The sequence below is a fragment of the Oculina patagonica genome, chromosome 11, assembly GCF_052425735.1.
Source record: "Oculina patagonica isolate OP01 chromosome 11, crgOcupat, whole genome shotgun sequence".
NCBI classification, from domain to species: Eukaryota; Metazoa; Cnidaria; class Anthozoa; order Scleractinia; family Oculinidae; genus Oculina; species Oculina patagonica.
In genome coordinates this window covers 10,786,980-10,800,763 of record NC_135768.1, presented here as the reverse complement: position 1 = coordinate 10,800,763, position 13,784 = coordinate 10,786,980, and the positions used below count along the sequence as shown (strand labels likewise).

Here is a 13,784-nt window from a genome sequence, read left to right as displayed (position 1 = left end):
TCCATTTTCAAATTTGTCGCCATTCCAAGGCATATATAGCGGCATGTGCTTTGGTGTATCAAGTATGAAGCGGGGGGCCTGGGTGCCAAAGGATTTTTTGTTTTGTTCTGTTCTGCCATGATCGGGAGAGTCACTGTCGCTGCAAAACAACACAAAGGGTAGGGGGAGTAATTCCTATAGTGAACTACCGTAAAATTCCGGTTGTAAGCCTGGGCTTATACAACTTCGTAAGGGGTTTTGGGTGGGCTTATAAACGGAGGGCTTATATCCGGGAGGGCTTATAACAATGTTATAAGCGGAATAAGAAAAACGTTTCGAAACACGGGAGTGTTGATCGAAAAATGTTTTTAAGTTAAAAACGCATAATAAAGCAACATTTCGCCCTGTTCAGTACTGTCATCCGGCAGAGGGGGGCTTATATCCGGGAGGGCTTATAATCGGATGTATTTTTTTGTTGCCAGATAGATGGGCCTATAACCGGGGGGGGGGCTTATAAGCGGGAGGGCTTATAACCGGAATTTTACGGGTATACGGGAATGGGCTCCTGTCCTGACTGCGTAAGCGCTAAAAAATAAGCAAAATGAATAAAACAACTAAAATGTATTGAAAAATGTTTGCCCTATATATATTGTCCTGTTTGCAACACAAACCTCCCTCAGGGGCTGGGCGGAAAAAAAGTGAGAAACATAAAAGAATCGTTACAAATAAAAAATGTCGACGGAAAGGATCCCCCCGAAAAAATGTATCTCTTTCAGGCTGAAGGTATTTGCCAAAAGTAAGAAAAGACATGCATTATCCCCATTCTCGTTCCGAGAGCGACCTGTCCCTTTTAACCGGCAGAGCCCGAAACAAGGGGACACATGGTTTTTAATTGACTGGCTAGATATTTAGCAAATCCACCGTTGTAGATTATTAGCAAATCCACCGTTGTAAAATTCCTAACAGTTGGTTTGATTGGCTACATTTAAATTCTAACTAGCCAAATCAGAACCACTTGTTTCTCGTGCCCCAGGCTCTGCCGGCTAAGTGGGACAGGTTGCTCTAGGGACGAGAATAGCATTATATCTTCTGTTAGTGTAGGTATGTAAAAGGGTTACCTTTTATGTCAATAATGTACATGAAATGGTAGGGGTTTGGACCTCGGGGCGAACCCCCAATATACAGAAAAAAAATTGAGCATTCCCCCCCCCCTCCGGAGGGGTGAGCCTCCCCCAGTGGACACCTTCTGTAGGGAGGCAAAACCGTTCACATATGTAAATAGTTGACACACGGTCACTAATTACATTTCTTATGCTCCACAATATGAATTTCTGGTTTCAATAGAACTTACGGGAGGTTTCACGTACTTGCAATGGGGTTGCAGTGTAAACTACTTTTCCGCATTCGTGCGTACATGTGTGTACATCAAGAGTGTCATTATTGCGGTTTTCAATAACATGCGAACTCTGAAATTCAAACCTCAACCAACGGTTTACGCTTTTCGCTCCCGTCAGTCATCTAAGCGGACCTCTCAGGAAACAGAAGTTTACCTCTGTCGGGTCATTGGCAAAAAAGTTGCGGCGATGACTAGCCAAAAACTTGTTGGTGCCTATATGAAGGTGGTATATGCATGCAAGACAGCTGACAAGAAAACTTCTACAATTTTTGGATTATACCCTATACCAGCCGGGACAAGGTAGATAGTTTGTGTTCAATTTCGAGCCGGTAAAGAACTGAAGAAATGATTTTGATAAACTGTTCTTTTTTACCTTATTACATGAAATTTTCGCGACGCGTTAATTTCGAGAATTTCGCGATTCCAAAAAAATCGCGAAATTAAAGTGTCGCGAAAATAGCATGACGCGAAAATTAAGTGCCTCACTGACATCAATAATCAAGAAAGAATATGTTCAGTACCACTGAAGGGAAGAATCTTCGATGTAAATGGATGTTGTCGTCAATTGACTGAAGAAAGATAACTCACGGACTTGCGTTTTGTTAGTTTTGACGTTATTGCTCCTCTAATGAAGTCGTTTTATTTATTCAAGGGCATGTTTAATAATATTGCCGAGGAAATGTAAATAGTGTTTTACTCAAAAACGCGAAAATAAAGTGATTCAAAATACGAAATTTTCGCAATTAAGGCCCCGTTTACACGGGTCCGGACAAATTTTTGCACGGACAAAAACTTGCACGGTTCCACCTTGCGTTTACACGGGACCGGCGGAACTGGACGAATTTTTGAACGGCTAAGTGTGCAAGTTTTGGACCTGAAAAAAGCAGGTCAAATTTTTGACCGGCACGGTTCCATATTTCGTACGGACTCGTGTAAACACCCGAACCGTGCAACTTTTTGCACAGATAGCGCGGTTAAGGCCTGGAATCTAGTTATATTTTGCCTGGTTGCTTAGCAAAAATGAAACATTTTGTTGCATTATGCCCCTATTTTGTTACATTTTGTTTTAAAAATTTAAAAATTTGAAGTTTAACTTGATCCGTTTTAGTTTGTTTTGGATTCGGTCTTTGTTGAAGCTTCCTGACGCATCGGTACGTCGGGGGAATTTCTCCTTGTCGTTATGAGGGTACTTTTCCAAAAACATTTTGGTTACGTCTTCGTACTTGCTCCTGACCGTTTCCCAATCAACTCCTTCCCCTGCTTTTCTTGTTGCTTAATGTAGTCTATGACTACATTAAGCAACAAATTAATTTCTTCATCAGACCACGTAAAGTTCTTCTCTGCCGCTTCTGCCGCCATGTTTGATTTGCCGCGTGCTGCATTAGCTGCAACATGATTGGCTTAAAACATTAGCGATAACCAATCACAACAGAGACGTAAAAAAGCCATTCAAATGCCGCGACTGGTCTAAAATTTGCACGGTTCCGTGTAAACACCACTGCAATCTGTAACAAAATTTGCACGGATCCATGTAAACAGGCGGTCCAGGTACAAAATTCGTCCGTGCAAAAATTTGTCCGGACCCGTGTAAACGGGGCCTAATATCGCGAAATAATAGTGTCGCGAAATATGCGCAACTCAAAATCGCGAAATTAACGTGTCGCGAAAATTTCATGTAATAAGGTACCTTTGAAATTAGAAGGAAATGTTATTCTTTGGATAAAAGGGGTACATCCTTCTTAGGTTGGAGATGAATAAAAGGTTAGGGATTTTACGAAATGTTGAAAGATAGGGGAAAGTAATTTAGGTATTTTATAGATCAACAACAACTTTATTACCAAAAAGTACCTACATACAATGCTTAGAGGGACCTATCAAAAAATCCCGAGCAGACGCACCTAACAGCCCGGGCCTAACAGTTAGTGAGTATTTGAGGAAAAGAGATGCAGCGATTTCTACTGTAGCTACGAGAAAAGGGTATCAGTTTCCAAGGAGAGTATTTAATTGGGTTAAGGGTGTAGACCTAGACGCAGAGCCTCCCCGTGTAACACTTTGTTGAGTCGCCCTAGCTCAGTCCTTCCCCCCTCCCCTCTCCCCAACCCCGAGTATAATCTGGCAATATCCTAAAGTGAATAAGAACGAAATTCAGCAGTAGATAGAGTAGGCAAGGAAAAAAATGTCTTCGAATGATCGATTCGTGAAGCCAATGACCAATGGTGTTTTTTCATTTACAATGGACCAACTCTGGAACAGGATAAAAAACAAAGCATTCGCTTATACATTATAAGCCAGGCCCAGACTATGTTGTTCCACTATTTCAAAGTGTAAACTGATAAATTTCACCACAACGTCATTATCATGTGGGAAGTTTCATTTTTCAGTGAGGAACTGCATAGGTTTGGTTTTTTGTGGCGCGAATGCTCGTTTGGTCGGGGTATTTAGAAACGATGCTGTACTTTATCCGAAGTCTCAGATAGCTTAACTGTCATAAAGTCAATTTTGCAATCTATTGCCGGTTTATAATGTTCTTAAATGCAATTGAAAGAAATGAAGCCAGCTTTATAACTTAAACTTTTCCTACATTGTGGTCGGAAATGTAAGGCCACACGGAAAACAAAATTCTAGCTATGCGCGTTCGCTACATCGCTCTACATAATTTCCAAAAATTGTCTGCAGCTCTCAGACCCGGGGAGGACTCCCCTATTGAAAGACGGAGGTGCTCGTCGGAAAATTTCGAAAACACCTCTGAAAGGTACCAGAATCTCATTTCTAGGGCGTGACTCAAATTCATTTACATCCATAAGAGGTTCCAACCCTAAAAAAAAATTCCATTGTAACTGACACTGGCAAATGATGACGGAATAGCTATTTTATTTTCGTAACAGTTTCGTTATCGTTTCCATCATTTTTCAGATCACTGCCAACAAAAGTACCGCGACAACTCTAGCAGTGGTAATGTCAGGTTTTAGTACCATAAGCTGCACCAATCCGTCCCAAAAGGTACGATAAGCACCCCCGTCAGTGGTGATTGAGACTTCAATGCATAATAGTGAGATCGAACAGGCTCGTGGAATAAAATAAAAATAAAAATATCACTACCTCACGATAATTACCAGCAGAATATTCCTCAGAATTTACATCAATACGTTCAAGCGGCAAGCCATCAACATGCTACTTCCCCTACTTTCCAGACCCTGGGACATAACCCAGACGTTAAGAGGTTTCCGCGGGAATATCACATCTTTAGCAATTAGTTAACTAAATATATTCTATAAGCAATGGGTTGAGCTTCTTGCTATATTATTATACATCGTTACAACGAAAACTCGTTTCTTTGCGAAGTCGAATGTGCAAATTATAAAGTTTATGGAAGGCAGGAAACTTGTCAGAAGTAAAACCTCGGTCTTCACTTGAGGTTCCACTTGAGCTTGGGACATTTTATGACGTCATTTCTATGGTCCATTTGTGTTTAAAAAGTTTGAAAAATGCTCTGAAACGATGGTATGGTCTTCGAACAGCACTCGGACAATCCACGGAAATGCAATCAGAAGAAAGTTGCTCTAAAGAAAATAAAAGTTGCTCAAAAAGAGGAAAACAAAAAAGCCAAAACGGTTGCCGAGCAACGCATGGACAGCCCTAGCGCAAACCCTTCTTCATGATATTTTTGTGCATTTTTTTCCTAGTCCCTTGTAAAATGACTTTCATACGACGGATCAAGATGATCCATATCGGATCGAGTCATCTGCCGACATTTCTGCCCTTCCTCATAACTTTACGGCTATTCCTATGGCTTACGCGAAATGACTTCCGGTGATCGCACCTGTTTGTAGTCTTCATTTTCAAATTACCGTATGCTTTTTCGCCATAAGAACTGAATTACTGTGCGACTACTCCAACCAAGACCACCTGACAAAATCTGTGTAAAATAAGGAAATGAAAACCTTGTATGTCAACAGCAGATTTCCCACAAACTGTGGATCTACACCAGCTGCATGCTACAGAAGCAATAAATTTGTGACCATTTTTATTGTTTTAACTTGCAAACACCATTGGTCAATTTGTGAAGAATTTGCTTGGGTGGCCTTGGTTGGAGTTGTCAGACTGAAACTCAGGCAGGAGCTCTCATCAAACTCTTAAGGGCTTTTTTAAGAGATCCCCTGTTAAATTGCACTGCAGAAGTTTCATATAAACATGGTTATGATATTCAGCTCTTTTTACCCTGCAAAGGGCTGTATGGGAGAGTCTTGGCCGAGGTTGTGGGTACAGATCGAACGCAGTGATGTCTGCACTCACGAGAAAGCTCGGTTAATAAGATGCTCATTATATGGCCAAACAGCAAAACTTGAAAATTTAAAATGAATGTAGCCAGTTGATACACGTTGACAATTTGCTTGAGAACGGCGATGAAAATGTTGGACAATAAGGTCAAGGTCAGTGGCAGCAAATGTGTTTTCAATTTCTCTAGACTCTTATGTTCACTGATAGAAACCTCGTCCCTGGGGCGCTTTTCCCTTCAGAGCGGGAGGCCTGAAGGGAAAAGCGCTCTTAACTTCTGGTCTCTGGTCTTGCAAATACTTCTCTGAATGTCGTCTCCAGCTCATGTTTTGATTGCAGAGCTCAAATTTGCCTAAGTTTGCTAGTCCTCTGTCCTTTTTTCTTGTCAAGCTCTTTGGCTTACCATTAGTTATTTTTAGCAGAAAAAAGTCAATGTTTTTGTATTTTTGTTTGTTACATTGTCACCGGTAAAATCTAGACCGCGCTCAATATCGATTTTGGCCAAATCAAATTCGCGAATTCAATAGTATCCAGTCCTTGTGAGACACGGCCAAATAACAATGAGTTTTTATATAATTAGTTCGTATAAGGGGTTTGTGAACATTGGAAGACGATCTTGTGTTATAATTTTAAACCGCTTTATTTAACTAAAAAACTCATTAAAAGATAGTGGAAGTATATTATTAGAGGAAAGAAACATTTTAACATCTTCCACTTTAAAAGCGACTCTTCAGTGCTTGGTTGCTCCACAGGGGTTTCTCTTGTAACTTGAACTCTTATTGACAAAACCTCACATCTGAATCCAAAGTTTGAATGCTTTTTTGTCATTCACTAATTGCCATAATAAACAACAGAAAACTGTTAAAATGAGTGATCTTAAAATGTAATCCGACTGACACAAACGTGTGAGATAATAAAAAGAAATAATAATACAGTTTATAAACAACAACAACAAACATCAATAGAAATTCACCTAGGCTAGTCTTATTAACTTGAAACGTTCTTAACTTGTCATATTTAACATACAGAAGACGAATTTCCTTCGAATTGAATGACACTATATAAAAATTATCAAAAAAGCGTTAAGACAAGATAGTCTGTACAAGATCAGTAAACATAACGGCTACTTAAATTTTCATAATAAAATGCAGTCATTCGTCATAGATTGTTCCTTACTGAAAAGCTTTTTCCTGATGAACGATGCCTTCTCATGGCACTCTTTTGCTTCCTTGTACTGTGCAAGGTTGTACAGAACACTTGTCAAGTTGTTGTAAGTCGTTGCTTCATCAGCATGTTCCTCGCGGTAAATTCTTTTCTGAGTTATCAGTGCCTTCTCAAGATACTCTTTTGCTTGCTTGAACTGTGCAAGGTTATCGTAAACACTTTCCAAGTTGTTGTAACTTGTTGCTACATCAGCATGTTCTTTACCGTAATCAATCGCTGGATGACCAGTGGCTTCTTTCGATAATTTTTTGCTTTCTTGTGTTGTGCAAGGCTGTTGTCAGAAATACTTTTCAAGTTTTTGTAACTTTTTGCTACATCAGCATGTTCCTCACCGTAAATCGGTCTCCGAATGACTAGTGCCTTCTTGTGATACTCTTTTGCTTTCTTGTACTGTGCAAGGCTGTTGTAAATGCTTCCCAGGTTGTTGTAAGTTGTTGCTACATCAGCATGTTCCTCACCGTAAATCTTTCTGCGGATGACCAGTGCCTTTTTGTGATACTCTTTTGCTTGCTTGTACTGTGCAAGGCTTTGGCAAATAATTCCCAAGTTGTTTTAAGTTGTTGCCACATTAGCATGTTCCTCATGGTAAATCTTTCTCTGGATGGTCTGTGCCTTCTCGTGATATTCTTTTGCTTCTGTGTACTGTGCAAGGCTGTAGTAAACAGTTCCCAAGTTGTTGTAAGTTGTTGCTACAACAGCATGTTCCTCATGGTAAATCATTCTCCAGATGGCCAGTGCCTTCTCGTAATATTCTTTTGCTTGCGTGTACTGTGCAAGGTTGCAGTAAACTCTTCCCAAAGTGAAATAAGTGGTTGCTACATCAGAATGTTCCTCACCGTAAATCTTTTTCTCAGTTATCAGTGCCTTCTCAAGATACTCTTTTGCTTGCGTGTACTGTGCAAGGTTGTATAGTACATACCTCCCAAGGTGTTGTAATTTCTTGCTAAATCAGCATGATCCTCACCGTTTATCTTTCTCCAGATGGCCAGTGCCTTCTCGTGATATTCCTTTGATTGGTTGTACTGTGCAAGGCGTAAGTAAACATCTTCCAAGTTGTTGTAAGTTCTTGCTACATCAGCATGTTCCTCACCGTAAATCTTTCTTTGGATGACCAGTGCCTTCTCGTGATACTCTTTTGCTTGTGTGTACTGTGCAAGGCTGAAGTAAATACTTCCCAAGTTGTGGTAACTTCTTGCTACATCAGCATGTTCCTCACCGTAAATCTTTCTCTGGATGACCAGTGCCTTCTCGTGATATTCTTGTGCTTGTGTGTACTGTGCAAGGTTGTAGTAAATACTTCCCAAGCTGTTGTAACTTCTTGCCACATCAGCATGTTCCTCACTGTAATTTTTTCTCAAGATGACCAGCGCCTTCCCGTAGTACTCTTTTGCTTGCTTGTACTGTGCCCGGGACAGGTAAACATTGCCCACGTTGATGTAAATTTTTGCTACATCAGCATGTTTCTCACCGTAAATGTCTCTTCGAATGACCAGTGCCTTGTCATAATGCTTTTTTGCTTGTTTGTACTGTTTAAGGCTGTAGTAAACATTTCCCAGGCTGTGGTAACTTCTTGCTACATCAGCATGTTCCTCTGGGTAAATCTTTCTCTGGATGACCAGTGCCTTCTCATGATACTCTTTTGCTTGCATATACTGTGCAAGGCTGAAGTAAACAATTCCCAAGTTGTTGTAACTTGTTGCTACGTCAGCATGTTCATCGCCGTGAATCTTTCTTCTGATGATTAATGCCTTCTCGTGACACTCTTTTGCTTGCTTGTACCGTGCAAGGCGCAAGTAAACAATGCCCAAGTTGTCGTAACCTTCTGCTACGTCAGCATGTTCTTCACTGTAAATCTTTCTTTGGGTAGCCAGTGCCTTCTCGTGATACTCTTTCGCTTGCACATACTGTGCAAGTTTGAAGTAAACTCTTCCCAAGTTGTTGTAACTTGTTGCTACATCAGCATGTTCTTCACCGTAAATGTTTCTTCTAATGACCTGTCCCTTCTCGTGGTACTCTTTTGCTTGCTTGTACTGTGCAAGGCGCAAGTAAACATTGCCCAAGTCGTTATAACTTGTTGCTACATTAGCATGTTCCTCGCCATAAATCCTTTTTGAGATAATTAGAGCCTGTTCGTGGTATTCTTGTGCTTGGTGGTAGTTTCCAATTATTGCATAAATTTCTCCTAACTGGTTATAATTTGTTGCTACCTTTCCATGATCTTCACCATAGTTTGCAGCATAAATCGTAGCAGCTTCTTGATGGTACGATATTGATAAGTTATACTGACAAGACATTGATAATACTCTTCCGTGCACAGCGAAGACGTCTGCCTTTAAAAGGTCACCTTCCGGTGTGCTGGTTATGTACTCAAGAAAGTTACAGGCTGATGTGGAAAAGAAATTTGCATTTGATGGACTAGTAAGGTCACAACACAGAGAGGCAGTTGAGCAAAGCCATGAAACAATATTGTCAGGAGAGATAAAGGGTGTTAAATTCTTCACCAAAATACTTGTTCCTGGAAACGGAGCGGTAAGAACTTCATGTAACGCTTTGCAGTGTGTGGTAACTTTACGTAACTTTACGAAAACGTGCCCATTTTCAAATAAACGATCATGTTCTGATGTGATTAGGGAGTGAAAAACCCCAATTGCCTTAGATATACATTCAGTTCTCTCTGTGAACTGAACCTCCACTGACTTTGAAATCGTCTTAAGCACTTCATGAACAAGGCCGTGCACTTTTAAATAGGCAAGGGCCCCATCTTCACTGAACAAACAAGTGATCAAAGAAGATTTTAAAATCTTTGCCCTAATTAACTCTTCTGCTTGTACTTCAGTGCGAACTTTGACAAAGTTAACAACAGCTTCAATTGGGAGAGATTCGGAAGCACATAGTGAAAAAAATAAAAACGCTTGATGAAGAACGTGATCACTTTCTGAAGCTCTGTGTATTGCCATTTTAATAGCAGTAGTCATCGTTTTGGGGTAAGCTGTATTCTCTTTGGCAAGGACTTCTTCTGTTGTTTCAAGCTGACCAAGACGAAATGTCGCCAGGTAGTTTGTCCAGCTGTAGCCAGGAGACCCATTACGCACAACAGTTTGTGCGTAAAACGCAGCAGCTGCTAAGGCAAGGGGTTAAAAATTCAAGAACCTCAGCAACTTCCATTGCTTGTTCGTCATTTGAAATTTGTGATACTTGTTTCAATAGCTCTACTGCGTCCTTTGACTGCATTCCCGCACTAAGCGACTCGTGGTAAGTATGAGGAGCACTTTCAGGAATTGAACTGCTGTCTTGAGTCGTAATCAGCACCTGACCGTGACCCCATTCTTCACTGGCGGTCTGAGGCAGATAGTTACGAACTAAGGATAGGTCAACAACGTTGTCAGCAATTATTAACCACTTGGTGAACAGTTTAATCTTTGGCCAAATTAAACTGTAAAGATACCAAATTATTTCTTTGGGGTTTTGTACTTTTGACGTAGCCAAGTTAGTCAAAGTGTATTCTGTAATTCCTAACTTTTTAGCCAGACAGATGTACGAGTCTGCTAATGTTTCAAGGGTTTCTGCATTAAGGGTTGCAACAAATGTCAGGTCTTCAATCTCGCGTGATCTTGCTGTGAAGAACTCTTCTCCAATCTGACGAGCAATTTGAGTTTTGCCACACCCGGGATTTCCAGACAAATAAATGGTACTGATTGCTCCATTACTTCCATCTTCAAGCTGTTGCATTTTTGTCAAAATCCTTGTGACATCATTTGAATCGGGGGTGAAACTGACTTATTATTGAAACTGACTTATTCATTATTTCTTCACATTTTTCACGACTTATTCATTATTCATTTTTAGATTTTTCTTGTTATTCATTATTCCCTATTGCCTAAATTAAGCTACCGTTCATTTTTTATGGTGTGGGGGTGGGATTTGATCAGGCAGTGCCTGTTAGATATAATGGCCCTTCCTCATCATCAGATATTTTTACCCTGCCCTCTTAGTTATCCTAAATTGTTAAAAAAATAAAAATAAAAATGACAAGTAAAACGTATCAAGCTAAATTTCGAATATCAGACAAAATAGAAGTTTAAAGTCGGATAACAAAAATACTACTAGTGTATTGATGGGACGTGATTGTTGCTGTGTTGATTACTTCGGGTCAGCTTTGTTTGCAACCAAATAGTTGGTGGGTTGACTTGATCGGTACATAACAGAGTAGGGGGGTCCGGGGGCATGCTCCCCCGGGAAAATTTACATTTTTCGAGCCCCAGAAACGCTATTTTAGGCATTCTGGTAGAAGTTTTGTACTATTTTTGATGCCATCATACACACTAAAAGGTAATTATTTTGAGTATCCCCTCCCCTTACACCCCCCTTTTTTGGCCTGGTCCCCCTCAAATCCCACCACCCCCACCCTGTAAACAATGAACGGTCCCCAAAGTATCGGTTCATTCATCACAATATAATGCAAACATATCAGATTCACTCAGATTCGACCCAGGCCCCAGTTGTTCAAAAGATGGATAACATTATCCACCGGATAAGTCACTATCCGGTGGGTAGCACAGTTTGCTTTTTTAACACTTATCCATTGGATTGCGATTTATCGGGTGGATAGTGTTATCCACTCGTTGAACAACTGAACAACAATTCTCGACCATTTTCTCCACCCTTTCTCCTGTTCCGTTGAAAAACGACTCGTTATTTTAACCCAGTAATTGAACCATAAACACTGCCCAAAATCCCCCTCACATGGGTTGAAGATCACTTTAGGGCTTTCCACAAGTTGCTCGAGATTTCCCAAAAAGTTGCTTTTAATTTCTCAAAAAGTTGCTCCAAAAATCCAAAAAAGTTGCATGTGATTAATAAAAGTTGCTCGAAAGTTTCCCCAAAAAATCTATAACGCTGCTTCCAGTCAAGAAAATTTCTCTAAATATATCAGTGCTTATTTCCCACTGAGGGTAAGATTTCTAAGCAGTTTTATGCACGTCTACAACAAAACATAAGATATATATTTCGGGGGGGAAAATTGTTGAATAACAAGGCTTTCTTTAACTGAGAAAAATCGTGAAGATATCGCTGACGTCACGTTTGCTGACTAATTTTCTAATGTTTTAATGCAGAATGAGCCAAAAGTCGAAACGTTTTCAGATGAACGTACAAATGAGGCACCAATCACACTAAAATCCACAGGAAAAGAAATTGATTTCTGATTGAATGCTGATCATCACCCTCAGTAATTTGACTGATTACAGATAGTTGTTGTCAAATGAACCATTCCGACAGATAATTCACAATTCAGATATCAGGTTCAGATAAGAAGATAATGTTCGTGCACGTTGAATAACCGCTATTCATTATTCATTTACTGGAAATGACTTATTCATTATTCAAGCATTGAAACCTAAAATATTCCTTATTCATTTTCTGTTTTAGCCCGTTATTCATTATTCATTATTCCTCTTCCACCCCCGAATTTGAACGTCTGAGGATGAGATGAGAAGGCTTGAAGGTGAGATTACAGAAAGACTCAACTTTAGAATAAATCTCTTGCGTGAGACATTCAACTTGTTCTTCTTTTTTCTGTATCGTGTTTTGTGCCACTTGTAAATCAGTTGTTAGAGTTTGAACTTGTTCTTCTTTTGTCTTGATGGTGCTTCGGGCAACCAGGATATCGGATTTGGCCTTTTTCAACTCTGCTTGGAGATAAGTAGCCTGTTTCTTGAAGTTATTTACTTCTGCTGTGGGAAAGCTTGTCTGCTTTTTAACCGTTTCGATGTCACTGATTGGAAGACCCAATGAGTTGAATGCCAGTAACACTTTGTCAACACGATTCTTGAAATCTGCATCAGTAAGTTCGGCTTCACTGATGTGAGCAATATCGTTTCGGACTTGACGTACATCATTCAAATCGCTAATAATCGCCGCACTAAGGGTTGTGCCAATGCTGTCTGAGAACAATATGGCGAAAAATAAACAGCTACAGTCCCACTCTGCCGTGTTTCCATTATGTATTGTCGCGAGATATCGTGCATTCCTCTTGCGACTTTTTCGAGATTCATTATTATAAAAATCTATACCATTCTGTGGCGTGTCTTTCCATTCTCCAAGCGTAGTTGTCTTGTAACGGAAATCCCATTCTTGTTTGAAGATTTTTCGTAGACCTTCGGGAACCAAGTTAAAGGCGATGTAACAAATTCGAAAATAGTTTAATTGTTCTGATGTGTACTCCATTGTGGAAAGTCCTAGAGAAAAAAGATAAATGGTTTTCCATGTTTAATCTCAGGATAAAACATTTTGATCTAACACGAAGTTGGTTGAAAGTTTTCATTTTTTTTGCTGGAGAATTATTTGCAGCTAAAAAAATTATGTACTTACTTGTTTTCGACTGAAATTCGTGAAAATAAACGAATACTTCATGAACAGTATAAAATAGTCCTAACGCATGTTTACGTCAGATTGGCTTGTTTCACAACCAAGTGCCAACTTGTGAAAACTGCACGAAAGTGGCAGAGGGTTGAAAATAATTCGTGTAAACGGGGCTTGGTGGTGAATTTTGAGCAACTGACATGCACGAGGCCAACTTCTCTTTGCCTTTAAATTTACGATCATGTTTAATGGTTATTTTATACTTTGGTACCAATACTTACTGAAGCTCGTGGAGCTCTACTTGGCCACTGACTTTTAACCATCACGAGTCACCAGAAGAGTTTACGTCTAAACAGAGGGAACCTGTAGCAAGAAAAGACCCACTCACTGAATTTTCTTTCTAGCCACACACCTGAATTGAGCCTCGTTGTGATGTTTTGATCACTGTTTCTATTTTTGGCCTTTTTCTTCTTTTCGATGATGGACTCGAATCTAAAGGTCACGTGATTGACCACTCATTTTAAATTATCATTGCACGAAATTTGACCAT

The 13,784-nt window shown here is 39.9% G+C and overlaps 1 pseudogene; it reads right to left on the bottom strand.

Annotated features, from left to right (window-relative positions):
- Window positions 1-7,731: 7,731 nt before the first annotated feature.
- Window positions 7,732-13,106, bottom strand: LOC144629628 (uncharacterized; annotated as a pseudogene).
- Window positions 13,107-13,784: the final 678 nt, after the last annotated feature.